This window comes from Equus caballus, chromosome 15, assembly GCF_041296265.1.
Source record: "Equus caballus isolate H_3958 breed thoroughbred chromosome 15, TB-T2T, whole genome shotgun sequence".
Classification (NCBI taxonomy): Eukaryota; Metazoa; Chordata; class Mammalia; order Perissodactyla; family Equidae; genus Equus; species Equus caballus.
Window position 1 is genome coordinate 10,396,707 of NC_091698.1, and position 19,969 is coordinate 10,416,675.

General features: G+C 33.9%; 1 pseudogene; it reads left to right on the top strand.

The window, feature by feature from the left end:
• OR2L53P (olfactory receptor family 2 subfamily L member 53, pseudogene) lies at window positions 18,668–19,600 on the top strand (annotated as a pseudogene).

A 19,969-nucleotide genomic window follows, 5' to 3' on the forward strand; every position in this document is an offset into this window, starting at 1 on the left:
TGGGGCTGTGATTCAGCTCCTTGCCTGGGCATGGGAAAATCAGACTCTAGGGCTATAAAAAACTCCTCCTCTGGGGATCCAGATCTGGCAGATCTATACTCTGCTAAGTTCACTGGTGAGAGTGTACCCCCAACTTCGGTCTGCAAATGATAAAAGTCTCTGATTAGAATTACTGCTTTGGCACTGCAGTTACAAACTCAATCAGGCAAGATCTGTGTGCTAGTTATGCAAGCCTATCCCCTTTTCCATCAGTCATATTCCTGATGGTTGAGACACAGAGATTCCTTTGCTATTCCTATGATGGGAGGTGAGAGTGGGGGCACTTACAAAGCAACCTACAATGCTAGGGGTTGTCTGGTTGTCCCCTTAGGTTATCTTTTCACACTGGAGAAATCAGAGGCTCAGAGGAGACCTCTCCATGATGCCACACTGGCCTGGATAAATAAAATCTTATATCACAAGATTAGCATGTTTTAAAGTTAAAACAATTATTTTTTAAGCACTGTATAGGTAAGGAGGAGAAGCATTGGGAATTCTCACACTGACAGGTAGAGAGAAAAGTGGTATGTACACTTTGGAGAAGAGTGGAATGAAATTTAAAATACTCATACCAGTTGACCTAATACTTCTTCTAGCTTTATGACTTAAATGGATTCTTGCATGTGTGTATCAATAGTCATACATGATAAATATTCTAGACTAAACTTAGTAAAAATAAAAAAGGGAATAAAACCTATGAATTCCTATCAATATGTCATGAATAAAGTATTGTTAATTAGGAAAATGAAATGAATGTATCAATATATTTGAATGTCACGAACATAATATTCATTTTTATAAAGTAAATAGAAAAAAATACTTCACTATGATGTTTTTATAGTTTGATTTTTAAAAATTTAGGCTAAGAATCAGGTTTATTAAGGAAGTTTACTTTGGCAAGAAATTCCAGGAAAAAGAGTAGAAGGGCTAGTAAAAGTGGAATAGAGAGAGAAGAAGAAAAATCAATCGAACTGTATGTTATCAAGTTGGCTACCATTTTAGACCACTTAGCCTCAATCACTCTGTGAGAGCTCTGAAAAAATATACAGACTATGCTTTGAGATTGTCTCTCTATCTCTGTGACACAGAAGAACAAAATATTCATCTACCAACTCTCCTACCACACAAGTCAATCCCATCTCTAGGTTGCGCATGTCCCAGCCCGGCCAGATGAGGTTTCATTTGCACTATACTTAGCACTGACAAACACTTACCGAGTCATAAAAATAAGTCATTAAATGAGAGATAAAGATATTTGGTAAGCTTAGCTTACATGTCGTCAAGATAAATCTAGTAGCTGGTTCATTCAGCAAGGTACCATTCATATAACTTATAGAAATATGCAATCATTGCCATGTATTGTTAAAGAGCATATAATTATGTGGTGCCTATATTTAAAAAAATAATTCTCTTGAAAAATACCCAATTCAGGTTTGGTTAATCCTCAGAAAATAAAGAGGGAAGAGATGCATCAGAGTACACAATAGGCCACAGTTGTCTTATCATGTAATGTTTTACACTTTTTTATGTCTGATATAGTTTCTAACAAGTAAAAATTTTAGACAAGGCGAAAGACTATAAATGGAAAGAAAAATGAAAACAAAAAATAATCTTCCTTCTGAAATTGTATCTATAAATTGAAATCTCCAAATTGGTTTTAAAAAAAGCTTTAAAATGTGAAATAATCCAATCAGGAATACTTCCAGAAATGATGTATGTGTATATTTTGTAACATATATGGTTACAGAATTTTATCCATAGAATTTTTCAGGGGACATGTGGGAGAGTATCCATGATGATGTAATACTGTGAGTGAATGCAGGGAACTGGATGCAACCAAGGTAACCATAAGAAGAAAATTGAAATTATCCAATCAGAGGACAAAAGAGAATGAAAAGAGTGAAGAATGTGTACGTGAACTGTTGGATACCCTTCAGATAAAGAATCTATTCATTATTGGAGTCCAGAAGCAGAAGAGAGAGGGAAAGCACAAAAATATTATTTAAAGAAACAAAGGATGAGAATGTTTCAAATATAGGTAGAGATTTTATATCCAAGTACATGAAGCTCACAAGTTTCCCCAAAATCTCAACCTAAAACCATCTTCTCCAAGTCACATTATAATAAAACTGTCCAGTCAAAGACACAGAATTTTAAAAGAAATACAAGAAAATAATTTCTCACATAAAATGAATCTCCATAAATCTGTCAGATTTTTCAGTAGAAACTTTGCAGGCCAAGGAATTTATATTCTAAGTGTTGAAAGAAGAAAAAAGCCAACCAAAAATAGAAAAACTCACTTCAGTATTTCTTTTAATGCAATTTTAGTGGTGATGAACTCACTCAGCTTCCATTTTGGAAAGTCTTTATATCTCCTTCATTTCTGAAAAATAATTTTGCTAGGTTAAAAATAGACTGTTTTATCTATATGATGTTTCAGGTAAGCCCAATGGTAACCAGAAAGCAAAAACCTACAGGAGATACACAAAGGCTAAAGGAAAGGTAACCAAAGAATTCCACTACAGAAAACCACTAATTCATGAAAGAAGATGCAAAGAGAGGGACAGAAAATCAAGAGAATTACAAAATAGATAATATCTTTCTGCTTGCTTGTTTTTAATTGAAATATGTTTGACATATAACTGAGCAAATTTAAGACGTACAACTTTTTGATTTGGTACTTTATAAATTATAATATAAACACTATTCTAGTGATAATTAGCATCTCTATCATATTGCAATAATTATTTCTTTTTAGCCATAAAAATAATTAAGTTCTAGTCTCTTAGTAACTTTTATGATTGTGATATTATCGTTTTACATATTTACTATACTGTGCACTAGATCTCTAGGACTTATTTACTACTCGTTGCAAGTGTGCACGCCTAAACTACAGCTGTCCATCCTCCTACCCCATATCCCTGGTAACCACCAATCTATTCTTTGTTTTTAAAAGCTTTGCTTTTTCAGATTCTCCAAATAAGTAATATCAGACAGCGTTTGTCTCTCTCTGTATCACTTAACTCATCATAATATCGACAAGGTCCATCCACGTTGTTGCAAATGACAAGATGTCTTTACTCACAGGTGAATAATATTCCATTGCCTGTATATACCACTTCTACTTTATCCTATCATTCACTCATGGACACTTAGGTTGTTTCCACATCTTGACTATTGTGAATAATGCTGCAATAATCATGAGAGTGCATATATCTCTTCAATATCCTGTTTTCACTTACTTTGGGTATAGGCCCAGAAGTGGAATTGCTGGATCACATGGCAGATCTATTTTTACTGTTTTTGGGAATCTCCATATTATTTTCCATAGTGATTAAATGATTAAAGTCCCAACAACAGTGTACAAGGGTTATCCTTCATCCACATACTCACCAAAATTTATCACTTGTGTTCCTGATGATAGCCATTCTAACAGGTCTGAGGTGATTTGTGGTTTGGATTTGCATTTCCTTGATGAATAATGAGGTTGAGTAGCTTTTTGTGTACCTGCTGGCAGTTTGGATTTCTTCTTTGGAAAAATGTTTATGCAGATCCTCTGTTTAATTTTTTAAATTAAATTGTTTGCTTTTTTATTGGTCATGTGATTTCTTTACGTATTTTGGATATTAACATCTTATCTGATATATGGTTAGCAAAAGTTCTGTCCCATTCTGTAGGTTGCCTTTTTATTTTGTTGACTGTTTCTTTTGCTGCACAGCTTTTAACTTTGATGGAGTCCCATTTGTTGATTTTTGCTGGGATGGTATTAGCTACCTCATGGAATCTTTGTCATTATTGGCCCTATATAAAATTCAAATGATAAAATAATGTTAATTTCGTTGTTAAATACAAATCTTACATTTTCAATATCATCACTATTGAAGCTACTAATATGAAATACATTTTATGATAGTCTTATATGCTTGTCTCATGTTGAATCTAAATGCCAATTGAGAAAAAGAAATTTGCTCTTCCCATTTTCCTCTGCAAATTGTAAGCAACTGCACAATAACTGCAAATCTATTACTCTGCATAGACCCAGGAACCAGCCTTAGTTTTCTTACAAATTATTTGGAGAGTCACATAAGCAATAACTAGAGTACCTGCAAATTATTGTGTGAAGCATTTTGTATTTCACTTTAATATTTCACTCAAATAATGAATGAAAATGGCATCAAAATCCACAGGGTAAAAGGATAGTCTCCATAAGCCACTCCTTCTGACCCCCAAGGCAAATAACATCAAATTATTTTACAATTTTCCCTATATTTCCCTCATATTATAAACATTATGCTTATCTTCTAATGCTTGATTCCTAAATCCTAAATACCAGGCTGTGTTTTGTGATTCAAGATACTGTTGATATGGAGCTGCCCCTCCTTCCACTGCCACCTTCACCAATTCCCATCAACTCATGCTCTCAACATAGTTACATCCCACTTTATCTGGGGACATGGCTTGATGGCCTTCTTCCATCATCTAAAATTAGTGGTTGTAAGTGAAAAATATAATATTATTTTGAAAATTTATACTATTTTATTGGACATTAATGCATACGATTCTCATTATGTTACTATAATTTCTCTGAAGGTTTTAGGATTTTATTTTTATAGCAAATATTGAGAATTGTCAAGAAATCATTTTCGACATGTTTAGAGGGGCTGCCCCGGTGGCACAGTGATTAAGTTTTCACGTTCTGCTTCTGCGGCCTGGGGTTTGCCAGTTCGGATCCCAGGTGCGGACATGGCACCCACCACTGGTCAAGCCATGCTGTGGTAGGCATCCCACATATAAAGTAGAGGAAGATGGACATGGATGTTAGCTCAGGGCCAGTCTCCTCAGCAAAAAGAGGAGGATTGACAGCAGTTAGCTCTGGGTTAATCTTCCTCAAAAAAAAAAAAACAACAAAGATGTTTAGAGTTTTTAAGAAAATGTGCTTTCATACATTAGTTCTCACTTATTTTTCTGTGTTCTTCCCATGCTATTTGAATACTAAAAATGAGTAAGACATAAAAGTTATGGAATAGCTCACATATAACACTTCTGAGAAAAATGTTTTATTTGATAATATGCACTCTATAAGTATTATGTCATATGCAATTTTAGGAATGCCCATAAGTATGTATTGTATTGTCTTACATTAATTCTATAATTCTATTGTTTCTAAATGTCAGACTTTTGTTTGGTGGTGGTTGTTTTCTTTCTGATCCATTTTCTCCAATTTATCTTTTGAAGCATTTATTGAATCTGTTACATTAATTATTGTATCTGTAATTTTTAGAACTCCTTTATTGTTACCTGACATTTCCTCTAATATTACTCTTGATATTGGTACTGTGGATTTAACAACTTCTCATATTTCTCTGAATTTGAAATTGTTTTGTAAAGATTTCTTGCATTTTTCCCAACCATTTTTTAACTCAGGATGTGTGCCTGTGCATCTGCTTGTGTGTATCTCCTTCTTTCATTTGGAGACTTCCTCAAAAGTCAGATGACCTTTGGTCTTGGAGCAGTATTATAAGACTGAAGACTTAGAGCCCCTTTGTGGGCACAGCATGCCGAGCTTGCTCACTGATGATATTCTCTTTGAAAGAGAATTCCCCCACTCATTCCCACTAAGAAGGTTCTCAGGATGCCATCTCCCCTTCTCCATTGAAGAGATTGAATTTTTCTCAAAATTGTTTCTTCCAAAAGGTCCTGAACACTTTCATCCCTGAGCCCCCTCCTTTGCTTTCATCCCCACTTTCTTTAAATTATAACACTTATCTTATTATCATGTTAGTTGAGTTTTATGGCAGAGAGGTGATAAATAGATATGTTTATACTTCCATACTCATTTACAAATAGAGTTTTAAATAAACAAAAACAAAAGGGAAAATGAATAAGAAAAGATTTCATAATGTATAATGTTATATAAGCATTGAGAAGCAGATGGACAGAATGCATATCTTTTGGGAGACCTTGAGCAGAGTCATGGAAGCTCAATGAAATTGGAGTATAGCTTCTCTCAAAAAGGGTCTATTTTAACTTGAGCAGATGGAGGTTGAGTGAGGAGGCAGAAGAAAATTACTTCGCATGAATGGTATTTGGCAATAAAGAGTCATTGTAGATTTCCAAAAGGAAGAAGCAAATAATGAAATGATATCTAAGCAGCTTGATTTGGCAAACTTCTTGAGGAGAATTCAAAAAATGAGTTTAGGTCTGCAACATGAGCTGGTAGGCTACTGTAGTCTGAGAGGTATTAGGGCTTCACTATAAAATAAAAACTCATTCACTAAGGGTAATAAAAATGTATTCAAATATCAGTCTATATTTTATGCATTTACATTGAAGTTTTTTGGATACACTTAAAGTATAAGGTCTGAAATTAGTAATGCTGGGATTATCTTGGGGAATATATCTACATCCTAATAGAGTCATTAAAGGAATACGTTTTTTCTTATAAATTCACAGATGTCTATAAAATATGTTGGCCACAGATGTTTGTCTCATCAAGCTTTTATCTGTGAGGCAAAACTGTAGAGTTGTTTTTTTCAAAATAGGTAATTTTGTTCTTCATTTAAGAGCTGCAAGTTTTCATGAATAAATCACAGTATGACTAACATTATAAATTAAAAATACCTTATTACTCGATCCTAACAATTTTCTGTCTGTCTTTAGGAAAAAATTAATGAAAACCCTATGGAAAACTGTCAATTATTGAGGTTATTCCACCATAAAGAATTGGCCTGTTCCTGATTTTCATTGTTCTCCTTTTTGTAATGGCTCTATTTAGAAATCTGTCCATGATCCTCCTTATCCTCCTGAACACCCATCTCCACACAGCTGTGTATTTCCTATGTAGTCAGCTCTCCTTCATGGACCTGAACTACATCTCCACCGTTGTCCCCAAAATGGCTTCCAATCTTCTGTTATGAAATAAGTATATTCTTTCATTGAGTATTAAATTCAGAGCTTCTTCTTGACTTTAGCAAGAGCATAACCTGGCTCTCTATCACACCTAATTAGCAGAAGGGAGGAAGAAGTCCTATTCAAACTGCAGCACCCACCTCACTGTGATGACTTCCTAATATGTGCCTTTTGCTTACACTTCCTATGCCTGAGATCCCTCCAGTCTCCTAGAGAGGTCACTATTCTGGCTGTCTTCCACTCCATCCTGACCCCAAGGTTCAACCCCATCATCTACAGCATGAAAAATGAAAAGGTGATGGGGGCCCTGAGAAGAATGATTTAGAGAATCCACTCATTGAAAAGGTAGACAAACCATCTATCTTAGTCTCCAAGCCTGCTTTACACATCAATTCAGCTGTGTCCAGTCATGAAGAAAAATGATATTCCATGCCTAGAGTGAAGGAACTAAACTTAATCTAGAAGATGAAAAAAATTAAGGTTTCACATGATAATTGTATATTTTAAGGCGTTAATTTTGTTTTCCTTTGTGAACCTCTTTTTTAAGCAATATGAAAGGAATATATTTTCCTCTAACTCATGGGCAAAGAGGCTTAACTAACATGTATAAATGAAAATGGAAAATGCATAAACAGGATGTCATTCAGTATATCAGTTCTACAATCCTTTATCTCTCAAAATTAGTAAATTAAGACCAAAGAACAATAAATGACTTAGGATGGACCTGATCTAACTGGAACCAAATATTTGACTTACTTGTACAATAATTTACATTTTTTCACCCTTATTGAATATAATTCACTAATAAAATTGTATAGGTTTAAGTTGTGCGGTATGATGATTTGATATACATATACATCGTGAAACCATCACAACAATCAAGCTAATTGACATATCCACAACCTTACATAGTTAATTTGTGTTAATGTTGAGAACAGTTAAGACCTAATTTCTTAGCAAATTTCAGGTATATAATACAGCACAATTAACTATAGTCACCTTATTCTACATTAGAGCTCAAGAACATTTTTATCCTGTGTATCTGAAGCTATGTATCCTTTGAATAAAATTTACCCATTTCCCCTATAATCCATCCTCTGGTAACCATTTTACTCTCTGCTTCTAAGAGTTCAACTTTCTTATATTTCACATATAAGTGAAAACATGCAGTATTTTTCTTTCTGTGTCTGGCTTATATCACTTAGGATAACATCCTTCATGTTCATCCATGTTGTCACAGTGAGTGACAAGGTTTCCTTCTTTTCTAAGGCTGAATAATATTTCATTGCATATATATTTACCACATTTTCTTCATCCAGTCATCCATCAATAACCACTTAGACTGTTTCCATGTCTTGGTTATTATGAATAATGGTGCAATGAACATGGGAATGCAAATACCTCTTCAAGACAATGATTTCATTTCCTTTGGATATACACACAAACGTGAAATTGCTGGATCATGTGGTGGTTCTACTTTTAATCTTTTGTGGAACCTCAATACCGATTCTCATAATGACTGTGACAATTTGCATTCCATCAACAGTGGGAGAGATTTTAATAGATGATATAATTTTTGTCATTTTATATGCATGTCCATTAAGAGCTTAGAGTTTACTAAAATACTAAATTATTAAAAGCTTGACTTATAGAGTAGTAATTGGTTATAACTTGCTTCTCACCAAATTTAAATTAGGTGGAATTTTTTCTTCACAAGGAACAGGATGAAAATGTCATAATAAGGTGAAAAAAATGTCATGATTGTTGTTGAAAGATTTACTTCATCCAACTTAACTACATGCATCTAGAATTTGTGGAAATTTGAAAAATATTTAAAATACTTAAAGATATACCAAAATATTAAAAAGACAATTGTTGCTTAAGACCAAGGACCAAATAATTACGAAGCACTTCCCACACTGTGAGTGACATAAAGACTTATTTCATACAAAATGATGAGCCAATGGCAATTGCAAAGTACCATAAGCCTTTTGTTCTTTCATTACAATAAACCAGTCATAAAATTTTCTAAATGTTTTCCACTTGAACATTTTTAAGATCTCTCTTCCTCAATTCCTGTAATCACTGCCTTACTCCAGGTCCTCATTCTCTCTTTACTAGAATATCTCTTAGCAAGATTTTCTAACTGAATTAAATTGGAGTTTGGAATCAAATATTATTAGCAAGGATTCTTAAGTGCAAAAAGAGAAATAAATTCAGTCCAATATAAACTGATAATATAATACTGAAAATGATTGAAAGTCTTATAGAATCTCCAGAAGTAGAGGTGAATCTTGTCTGAAGACTACAACCATGAAGAATGCCTAATATGAGCCTGAGGATGAGTCCTGTGATGACACATCTGTTGCCCCATCTGAGTGCCATTTATAGCCTCAGAAACATGTGGCAAGCTCCTCTAGAAACTTCATGAGTTTATTTCTGTTGCATCCATATTCCCTTAGAGGTTGTGCACTCTCCCTGGTTCTTTGAGTGATCCACTCCCAAATTAAATCCTGCAAATAGAGAATCTAATGCATAGTGTAGACACGTGTCTTGGCCATAGCTGTAAGTCAGGCAGGGAAGTCAGCATTTAGGTTCTATCATAGATATGAAGATGCTTGTTTTGTAAGACATCTCAAACGAGTTCAGATAAAACATAATGATAAATGATTTCTAGACTTTCTGCTTAACCAGAAGCCCTGTGGCCTTTTGTTTATCTATTTACATGAGCCATGACAAGTGAGATATGGGGATATGTGAGGACTTTGTTTTAGTTACAATGTCTCGGGAAATAGATATCACAAATTGAAAAAATAGAAAGGATTCAGTCTCCTTGATTAATTCACAGAGACTTCCTATGACTCTATTTGGATAGATACAGAGAATGGAAGCAGAGAAATAGCACCTATCAGGAAGTTTGTAAAATTAATGTGTGAATATTGGTGCCTCTAAAGACTAGTGATCCTATTTTCAGTAGTGAATCTAATATGGTGGCAACAATACAGGAAGGTCTCTTACTTCCCTTGGTATCTCAAAGGTCCTTCATCTTTCAAATTTTCCAGAATGGTGCCTTCATGGGGAGGATCACCACAGCCATTCTCATGAGCTAAGAGAATATAGAGGTGATTGTGTTATGATGACTGCAGTCTCCTAGCACCTCTTTTTCTCTTCTATCTTCCTTTAAATTCTGACTGGTTTGAATTTCTCCTGGAATTTCTTAGCTACAATATATATTGATCATGTTAATTTCCTTAGTATGGTAAGTAATTATCTCCTTTAGCTTGTACGTCCCTACATTTGCAGGATCATATAGTACAATGCCCTACCTAAAACTTTATGTTCTCTTCATGCTAAATTGAAAGCAGTTCTCTGAAATCTTTTGACAAGTCAGAATTGTATCAGGTATACAATGGCCTGCATCTTCAATATATTATCCACTATCCTCACATAAAGTTCTTTGACTGGATAATTCATATTTCTCATTGATCTCAAGTTTCAGATCAAGAGTCATTTACACAAGGAAGCTGTATCCTGCCTCTCTGCTTGCATAGATCCCAATATCCCTACTAATAAAACATGTTATCACCATATTGTAATAATCTTTTTCACTATTATTCCATGGACCATTATCTGTTTTGTTCTTCTTTAAAATATGATTTAAAAACAGTTGATAGATTTTCACAATTTGAAACCACTGCAACTGGCATCCTGACTGGTGAGCAGACATGTCCAGAACCTCACAAGCTACCCCTGTGCTCTCTTTCATTATGTATCACCCAAAAAGTAGTCTCTTTTGCAACTTTTGATAGCATAGATTAGTTTTGTCATTTAAGTGTTTTATTTGTACATCATGTGCCTTTTTTCTTTCTGGCTTCTTTTCCTTCACGTTATGACTGTTAAATTCATTCCAGTCATTTGTGCATTTATAGGTCATTAATTCACATTTCTACTGAATACTCCATTTTGTACCTATCCTCTATTTACTTACCCAGTTTTGTTAACAGACATATGTGAATATTGTAGGATTTAACTATTACAAATGTTGCTGCTATGAATATTTTGTACATGTCTTTTGGAGACATTACTAAAAATTTCTGTTGGAAGAGACTTAGGAGTGGAAATTCTCAGTCATTGGACATGCTTATATTCATCTTTTTTTCATCAGCTTTATTAAAGTACATTGGCAAATAAAAATTGTATATATTTATGATGTACAACATGATTTGATATATATGAACCATTAACTGTTAATCATCAATGGCTTGTTTTTTCTTTTCCATATGCCCAGATCTTGCTTATTAAATATGTGTTCTACCTCCAAAATATTTGCACATCAAAGCATATCTTAGTTATTGTTAGCACAATACATTTCCACATATTTACCAGAATTAGTTAATAAAATTTCCACCAAAAAATTGGGACTTTTAGTGAGATTACATACCATTTGGATGATAATTTGTGGAGGAAAAAATCTTTTTCAAGTTGACTCGATTTATTAAAATAACATTTCTCACCACATATATGTCAATTTATCAAGGCTAGAAACACATCCATATTCTTTTAAATTAGTATAGAAATATGTTTTCTTTTATGATTTTGTAGATATTTTCAAAAAATTTTATGAAAATATTTGTCGTCTGAATCTTGCATTTTTCAGAATGGGGCTTCTTTTTCAAAATATATAAACGTGATTATATGTTTAAGAGCTGTGCGACTTTATGAATAATTTAACTGGAATGAACACAGAATATTTAAAAAAAGAGCTCAGGAGTTTATTTAAGTTTCATACTCTTCTTTCTTCTCTTAACATAAACCAGATCCCATGGCCACATACCATGCTTGGTTTGTGGTTTCTCCTTAAGAAGTATTCAGCACTGAATCCCCATTTCCTTCCACTCCTTCCACTGCACTCTTGGGGAATGCACAAGTATTTCAGGATCACTTCATTTCCTTGGTTTCTTGGGCCATGTTTGTGCTGTGAGGGACTCACTCAATGATTCTGTGATGGAGCACAGAGTTATCTTGACCTGGTCACACATGGTTATTGAGTCAGGAAAATGGTGGAATAGGGGTTTCTAGCCCACATCTCTTCACAGAGACATGGATATATATAATTATCCATGTATGAACATACCTTCATGAAAGCTTTGAATTCTAGATAAGAGATTATAACACTTAGGTGTAGCACAGAAGTGGGAAAAGCCACATTGAAGTGGGTAGAAAAGACAGTTTCATTTATCTGAGTCATCTTCCCCCTATACAATGCAACAGAGAGTAGAGGGAGATCTTCCTTGCTTTAGAGATCTCCCATGGGGAAAGGAGAGTCAAGTGAGCATCCAATATCACTGTGGATCCAGGCATCAAGCCCACTCACCCATGAACCCTGTGAACAGGCCCACCCAAAGTATCTGCTTACTGGCATGCCCAAAATCTCTGGCTGGGCTGACTGGTGAAAGGCTTTTTCAATCAATTGCAGTCTATAAAATTTGAAAAGTGACCATTTCTTCAAATATGCAAACACAAATACAAGGGTACAAAATTCACAAAGGGTCAGAGAAACCTAACACTACCAAAGGTATGAAATAAAGCACAAGCAGGTGGCCCTAAAATAAATGGAGATCTAAAACCCACCTGACATAGAATTCAGAATATTTACCTTAAAGACACTTAGTGAGCTAAAAGAGAACACAAGTAGATAACTAAATAAAATGAGGAAAACAATATTTGAAGAAAATGACAAGTTCAACAAAGAGATAAAAATCTAAAAAAATGTAGAGAAATTTACCAAATAGAAATTCTAGAGCTGAAGAACCAATGACTGAGCTGAAAAAAAATCAATAAAGAGTCTGAACAGCAGACTTAATCAAGCAGAAGACAGAATAAGTGAGCTCAAAGACAGATCATTTGAAACTACCCAGTCAGTAGAACAAAAATAAAAAAAGAGTGAAAAAAGGCTACAGAATTTACAGGATTCCACAAGTGCACCAATATATGCATTGTACAAATCCAAGAAGGGACAGATGAAGAGAAAGGGGCAGAAAGTTTATTTAAAGATATAATGACCAAAATCTTTCCAAATCTGAAGAGGGAAAAGAATATCCAGATCCATGAAGCCCAAAAAACTCAAAATAGAATGAACATACAGAAGTCTTCACTTAGACACATTATAATCAAAACTTCAAGTATTTTAAAAACATTTTTAAACAATTTTAGACAGACCAATATTACCCCTTCACGAGTAAAAGATGAAATTAATTTGGTTACTGGAAACCATGAGAAATATGAAGAAAAATTAGGCTATTTTCTGCAATAGCATTGCATTGTTAAATATTTTGCAAATATAATTGTACCAAAGTGAGTATTATCATTATTTTCATTATTTAGTTTAATAAGTGAAAATTGTTTATAGTTTAATGGGTTTTACCAACAGAAATAATTTGAAAATATGTAATAACGAAAATAAATTAAAGATAACTCCCATATATGTGATACAATCAGAATTTCTGTGTATACGTTTCTATTAAACTAACCACCTTCCATTTAATTTAATAAATTTGTAGGTCAATATAATCAAAACTTTGAAATAATATATGCAGGTACATCATTACTGTGCACTTACTGAACAATATATGAAATATCTGATCCATAAAACTTTAGAGACTTAATAACATTGGAAGAATATGAACAAATATATTTGTTTCTTTCCCCTGAATTGACCCTTAACACACCTGTGGAAACATTGAAAGGAATTATTAGAACTCCTGACCCAAACCTGGCTTGTGGCCATCTTGGGCTATTAGTGATTTAACCTACATTTTCCAAGACTCAGAGAAGATTCCTGAGTGAATACAAAGAAAAAAGAATATGAGCATTAGACTAAATCTCCAGGTAAAAATGGGCTAGAATCATTGCTGCTGCTGAGTTTCTTTGGAGGTGCCTAAAATTTCAAGTAGAGAGGTGAAAGTTTAATATGTATGTTTGTTTGGTAAATATTCAAGGAAATTCACAGAATTATGATGACAGTTGGACCACTGCCAGCTGAGCAAGCCAGTGAGTTTGTGAAAGTGTGGAGATAAGTAAAGGTAGTAGTAATCTTAACTGTATTTTTATTTTTATTAGCCACTTAAGAAGAACTCTTCAGTAAGTGCCTAAGAAAACTTTATTCATTATTAAGTACTTCTGTTTATAATAAGCAATGGATACATTCAGATATCCCATAAACCAGGGCACTCCGAAAGAAAATTTCATTTCACTATCGTGGGTTTGAATAAGATACATAAATATTTTATCCTTAAAAATAAGAAATGGGCTAATTGAACACTTGTTCATATTTTTTCAGATACGAGTTCTTTATAAACCTATAATGTAATATTAGACAATTCTGAGAACTGACTTGTGAATAATTGGTTATGAAATGATAAAATATAATAAAATTAATTAAAAAAGCAGATGAAAATATTGTCTATGAGCTACTGTTCTGGAAATATGGTGAATAATATGTGGGCCTAGACTCAACTATACCATATTCTGAAATAAAATTGAAAATAATTGTGATACTTTATGATAAAATATATAATAAATATTTATATAAATTTAAATGATACTTCAAATATGAGAAGAATTTATTTGGCCATAATTGGCCCAAGACATTTATAGAAAAAATGGATTTGAAGGATAAACAATATTCCTTGAAGAAGAGAGGGTGCATTGTATCCACAGCCCATGATGTATACTCTGGAAACAGGGAAGACTGAAGCCTAGAAAAAAACACTTGACAAGAGCATAGGTAACATGAATTACATTCTTCAGATGTAGAGGTGTTTTCATTCAAGGAAATGATGTGATCACAAAAGTTTTGACTTCACTGTTAACCACTTTGGCAGTGTTGGTTACTATTAGTATTGAAATCATTCAGGATTTAAGGTGATCAGTTTAGAAAATGAGTGATGTAATCTATGTAAGAGTTAGTTAAGAAATAAAAGAGCTGACATGCAGTTTGATGTTGAGCGAGTGGCTGCACGTTTTCGATGCTGTTCAGGAGGAATTGTAGGGTATGAAATCGACAACAGAAAGTGGTTTTGGAGCTGATTCATAAATGCACTTTCTAGATGGGAAGTGAGATGAGGGTCACAGGAAGACGTAGGGCCTAATCACATTGGAGTGTGCTTTGGATGTGCTCAAGTGAAACTTGAATAATGAACCTAACACTTAAGGGTCCAAATACTTAATAAGGATTGTAATGCTCAGCCTTTCTTAGTTCCTGCTGGGTGATTATATTTTTTCCCATGAAAGAAGAGTGGTTACATGGCACCCACGGTAATGTTAATGTTGCTTCCTACTTGCTCCTTTACTCTACATGAATCCACTCTTGTCAAATTTTAATTTTTAAATTAATTTTTCTGTTGTTGTTGAGTTGTAGGAGTTACTTACATATTCCCTGTATCAATCCCTTACCTGATATATATTTTGCAAATATTTTTCCATTCTGTGGGGTGATTTACTCTGCTGATAAAGTTCTTTGAGTCACAGGAGTTTTCAATTTTGATGAAGTCCAGTTTATCTTTATTTTTATTCTTGTACATGCTTTGGTGTCATATTCAATAAAGCACAGCTAAATCCAATATCACGAAATGTTTTCTGTATGTTTTCTTCTAAGAGTTTATAATTTTAGCTCTATTTAGCTCTCCCATCCATTTAGTCTTTGTGTATAGTGTAAAGTAATGGTGCAATTTCATTATGTGCTTCTAGATATCCAGTTTTCTCACCACCATTTGTTGAAAAGACATCCCCATTGAATGGTTTTGAAATCCTTGTTAAAAATCATTTGACCACACATGTGAGGGTATTTTTTTTCTGGTATCTCTATTTTATCGGTTTATGCTTGTCTTTATGCCAATACTACACTATTTTTTTCATAATAGCTTTTCAGTAAGTTTTGAACCAGAAAAAATGACTTCAATTCTTTTTTATGATTGTTTTGGCTATTCGGAGTACCTTGAGATTTCATATGAATTTCAGCATGTATTTTTCCACTTGTGCAGATAATCTCATTGGGATTATGATAGGCATTTCATTGAACCTGAAGTTGCTTATGGTAGTATGACATCTTAATAATATTAAGTTTTCCAATTCATGAACACAGAGTGCATTTCTATTTATTTGTCTCTTCTTCAATTTCTTTCTGCATGTTTTGTGGTTTTCAGTGCACGCATTTTTTGCTTTCCTTGTTAAGTTTATTTCTAAGTATTTTATTCTTTTTGATGATATTATAAATGTAATTGTTTTCTTACATTCTTCTTAGGGTTGTACGTTATTAGGAAATACACCTGATTTTGTATCTTGCAACTTTGCTGAACTTATTAGTTCAACAGATTTTTGTCTGTGGACAGTTTAGAATGGAAAACCTCCCACTCTACATACCACAACTTCCACCCCTTTTTCTGTGTCCCATCCTTTGAACATGGTCACATCCTACTTTGGGTCTGTGGGGGCAAGGTTGACAGCATTGTTTCATCATCCAATATATATTACTAAAATAAGAAAACATAAACTATAGTAAAATCTAATGATAATTTAATTACTATTTATATATATATATAGTTCTTTTCATTATTACGAGTATTTACTCTGTCAAAGGCATTTTTCAGGTCATAAATTTATCAGCAATATTGACAATTTTCAGAAAGTGTTTTCAAGAAGACATTTAGAATTTTCAAGAAAATATCTTTCAATAAAATATTTCTCATTTACTTTTCTGTGTTCTGTTCATTGTGTTTGAATATGGTGGATCATATATATCAATTCTGAAAAATGTTTTTTTGATAATATTAACTCCATTATTATTTGGCAATATGCATTTCTAGGAATAGCAAGCATACACTGGTTTCCCTACTTTAATTCTCTAATTCTCCTAACTTTTCAAAATGACAATCTTTTTATGTTGCTGTTGCTATTGTTTTCTTTTAAATCCAGGAGATTTTTCACTTTGTCTTTGAAAATTTCACTTAATCACTTTATCAATTATTATATATTTTAATTTGTAAAACTCTTTCTTATTATCTGACAGATTTTAAATAAATCTAATAATATATTGTGGAACAACAATGTTTCATACTTCTTTGAAGATATGAATCCTAATTTTTAAGAGCGCATTCTCTTTCTGCATTTTCCCAATGATGTAGAACTCACTTTATATTTGTTTGGGGCGTGTGTGAATATGTATTTGTGTGTGCATGTGTGCACATTAGTGCATCTTCCTCTTTCATGTTGGGAACTTCGTTAAAAGTCTGGGAACATTGGGATGTAAAATAATATTTAAGACTAAAACATCACACACTGTGTGGAGCTTGTTCACTTCCGACATCCCTGGAGGAGAATCCTCCTCTTGCCTCCGTGAAGACTGTCAAGGTGCCAAGTCCTTTTTCTCCATTTAAGTAACTGAACACTTCTCTATCCAATTTCTTTCTTTCAAAGAATCCTGAACTGTTTCATTTCTCATTGTGCCTTTTTCTTACCTGCTGTCTTTTAATTTATGACACATCTATTTCTTTATCATCATAATATTTGGGCTTTGAAAGAGAGAAATGATAAGTATATATGCTTAAATTCACACACTCATCTTAAAGTTGAGATAATTTTCAATACAAAAAATGGAAAAATGAATGAGTAATAGTGTCATGAGGTAATGTATAATGTTATAAACGAGTTAGAGAAGCAGAGAGACAGAAAACATGCTATTTGGGAGATCTTGAGCAGAGTCATGAACGCTACAATAAGTGTGTGTAGATGGTCAAGTAAAGGGTTTTCTTTAACTGCAGCATTCAGAACCTGAGTGAGGAGGCAGAAGAGGATGACTTTTTGTAAGTGGAACTTGACAATAAGGATTCATTCTATATTTCAGAACAAATGAAACAAATGATAATACCTGACTTCAGGAAAACTTGATTTGACGTTATTGTGAAAAGAAGATTTAAGAAAGAAAGAAAGCTCCTCAAAGATAAGCTGATAGGCTACTGCAATTTTAGAGGTAAGTTTTGGGGCAAAATATGAAAGGAAAATCATCCCTTAAAGGTGATAGACATTTATTGATGCTAGAACTCAATGAAATATTGGTTTACATAAATTTTATATGCAGGCATTTTGAATACAGAATATATTTTAATGATACCTCAGTTTGTGTAAGGCAGTAAAACATATTTATCCTAATTAAGTCAAAACAGAAATGTTGTTTTTAAAATAATTTTAGCATTTTCTTACAAAATATTTTGGCCACAAATGTTCACATATTCACATTTTAATCTCTGGATCAGAAAATGAGGTTTATTTTTTGCAAAATAGAGAAGTTCAGTTCTTCATTTAAGAGCTGTAAAATTTTAGAGGCTGGCCCCATGGCCGAGTGGTTAAGTTCGCACGCTCCGCTGCAGGCTGCCCAGTGTTTCATTGATTTGAATCCTGGGTGCGGACATGGCACTGCTCATCAAACCATGCTGAGGCAGCATTCCCCCATGCCACAACTAGAAGGACCCACAACAAAGAATATACAACTATGTACTGGGGGCTTTGGGGAGAAAAAGGAAAAAAAATAAAATCTTTAAAAAAAAGAGCTGTAAAATTTTAAATGATACACAGTCTAAAATAATAAGTTAAAAAGAGCTTATAGTTTTATACTTAACTCACTTACTCTTGTGTCTGCCTCTAGGAAAAATCATATTAATGCCCTATGGAAAATTATAATCAAACATCAACAGATTTCATTTTATTGAGGTTGTTTCCACCATCAAAAATTGGCCTGTTCCTCTTCATTCTCATTGTTCTCATTTTCCTAATGGCTCTGGAAACTTGTCCATAATGCTTCTCATCTTCCTGGACACCCATCTCCACACACCCATGTATTTTTTACTTAGTCAGCTCTCCATCATTGACTTGAATCACATCTCCACCATTGTCCCCAAAATGGTTTCTAATTTTCTTTTTGGAAACAAATCTATCTCCTTTATTGGATGTGGAGTTCAGAGCTTCTTTTTCTTGACTTTAGGAGGTGCAGAAGCGCTGCTCTTGACATCTATGACCTATGATAATTATATTGCTATTTGCTTTCCTCTCCACTATTCCATTTGTATGAGCAAAAGAGTGTGTGTGCCGATGATAATAGGATCTTGGATAATGGGCTTTGTAAACTCTTGTGCCCACACCACATATGCCTTCCATATCCCTTACTGTCAATCCAGAGCCATCAACCATTTCTTCTGTGATGTCCCAGCCATGTTGACTGGCCTGCGTGAATACCTGGGTTTATGAGTACACAGTGTTTATGAGCACCATCCTCTTCCTCATGCTTCCTTTCATTGGCATTGCATGTCCCTATGGCCGGGTTGTCCTTGCTGTCTACCACATGCACTCAGCAGAAGGGAGGAAGAAGGTCTATTCCACCTGCAGCACTCACCTGACAGTGGTGACTTTCTACTATGTTCCACTTTTTTACACTTATCTACATCCAAGATCCCTCAGAACTCCAACAAAGGACAAGGTTCTGGCTGTCTTCTACACCATCCTGGCCCCAATGCTAAACCCCATCATCTACAGCCTGCAAAACAGAGAGGTTATGGGGGCCCTCAGAAGAGTGATTCAGAGACTCTGCACTGAAAAAATGTAGACAAAGCTTTTTGTTTGTGTACCCAGGACTTGGTTATAAGTTCATTCATCCATGTACAGAATTAAAAATATTATTTTATGCTTAGAATGCAAGGACTACAATTAATGTAGAGAGGAGGAATATCACTTAGGTCTGGACAAAATTATCTTGTAAATATACAAACATGTGAGTATATATATACATATATAAAATTCTAAGCCTTATCTTTTTTCTTCATGGTGCTTTTTCCCATCAATTTCAAATTAATTTTCAAATTCATGTACGTTTTGCTGATATGATGTCCATGATAATCATTGTCATGTAGAAATTAAAGCAGAAACTAACTGAAGTTGTCATTCAGCATAGCAGTTCTACTATTTTCAAATATAT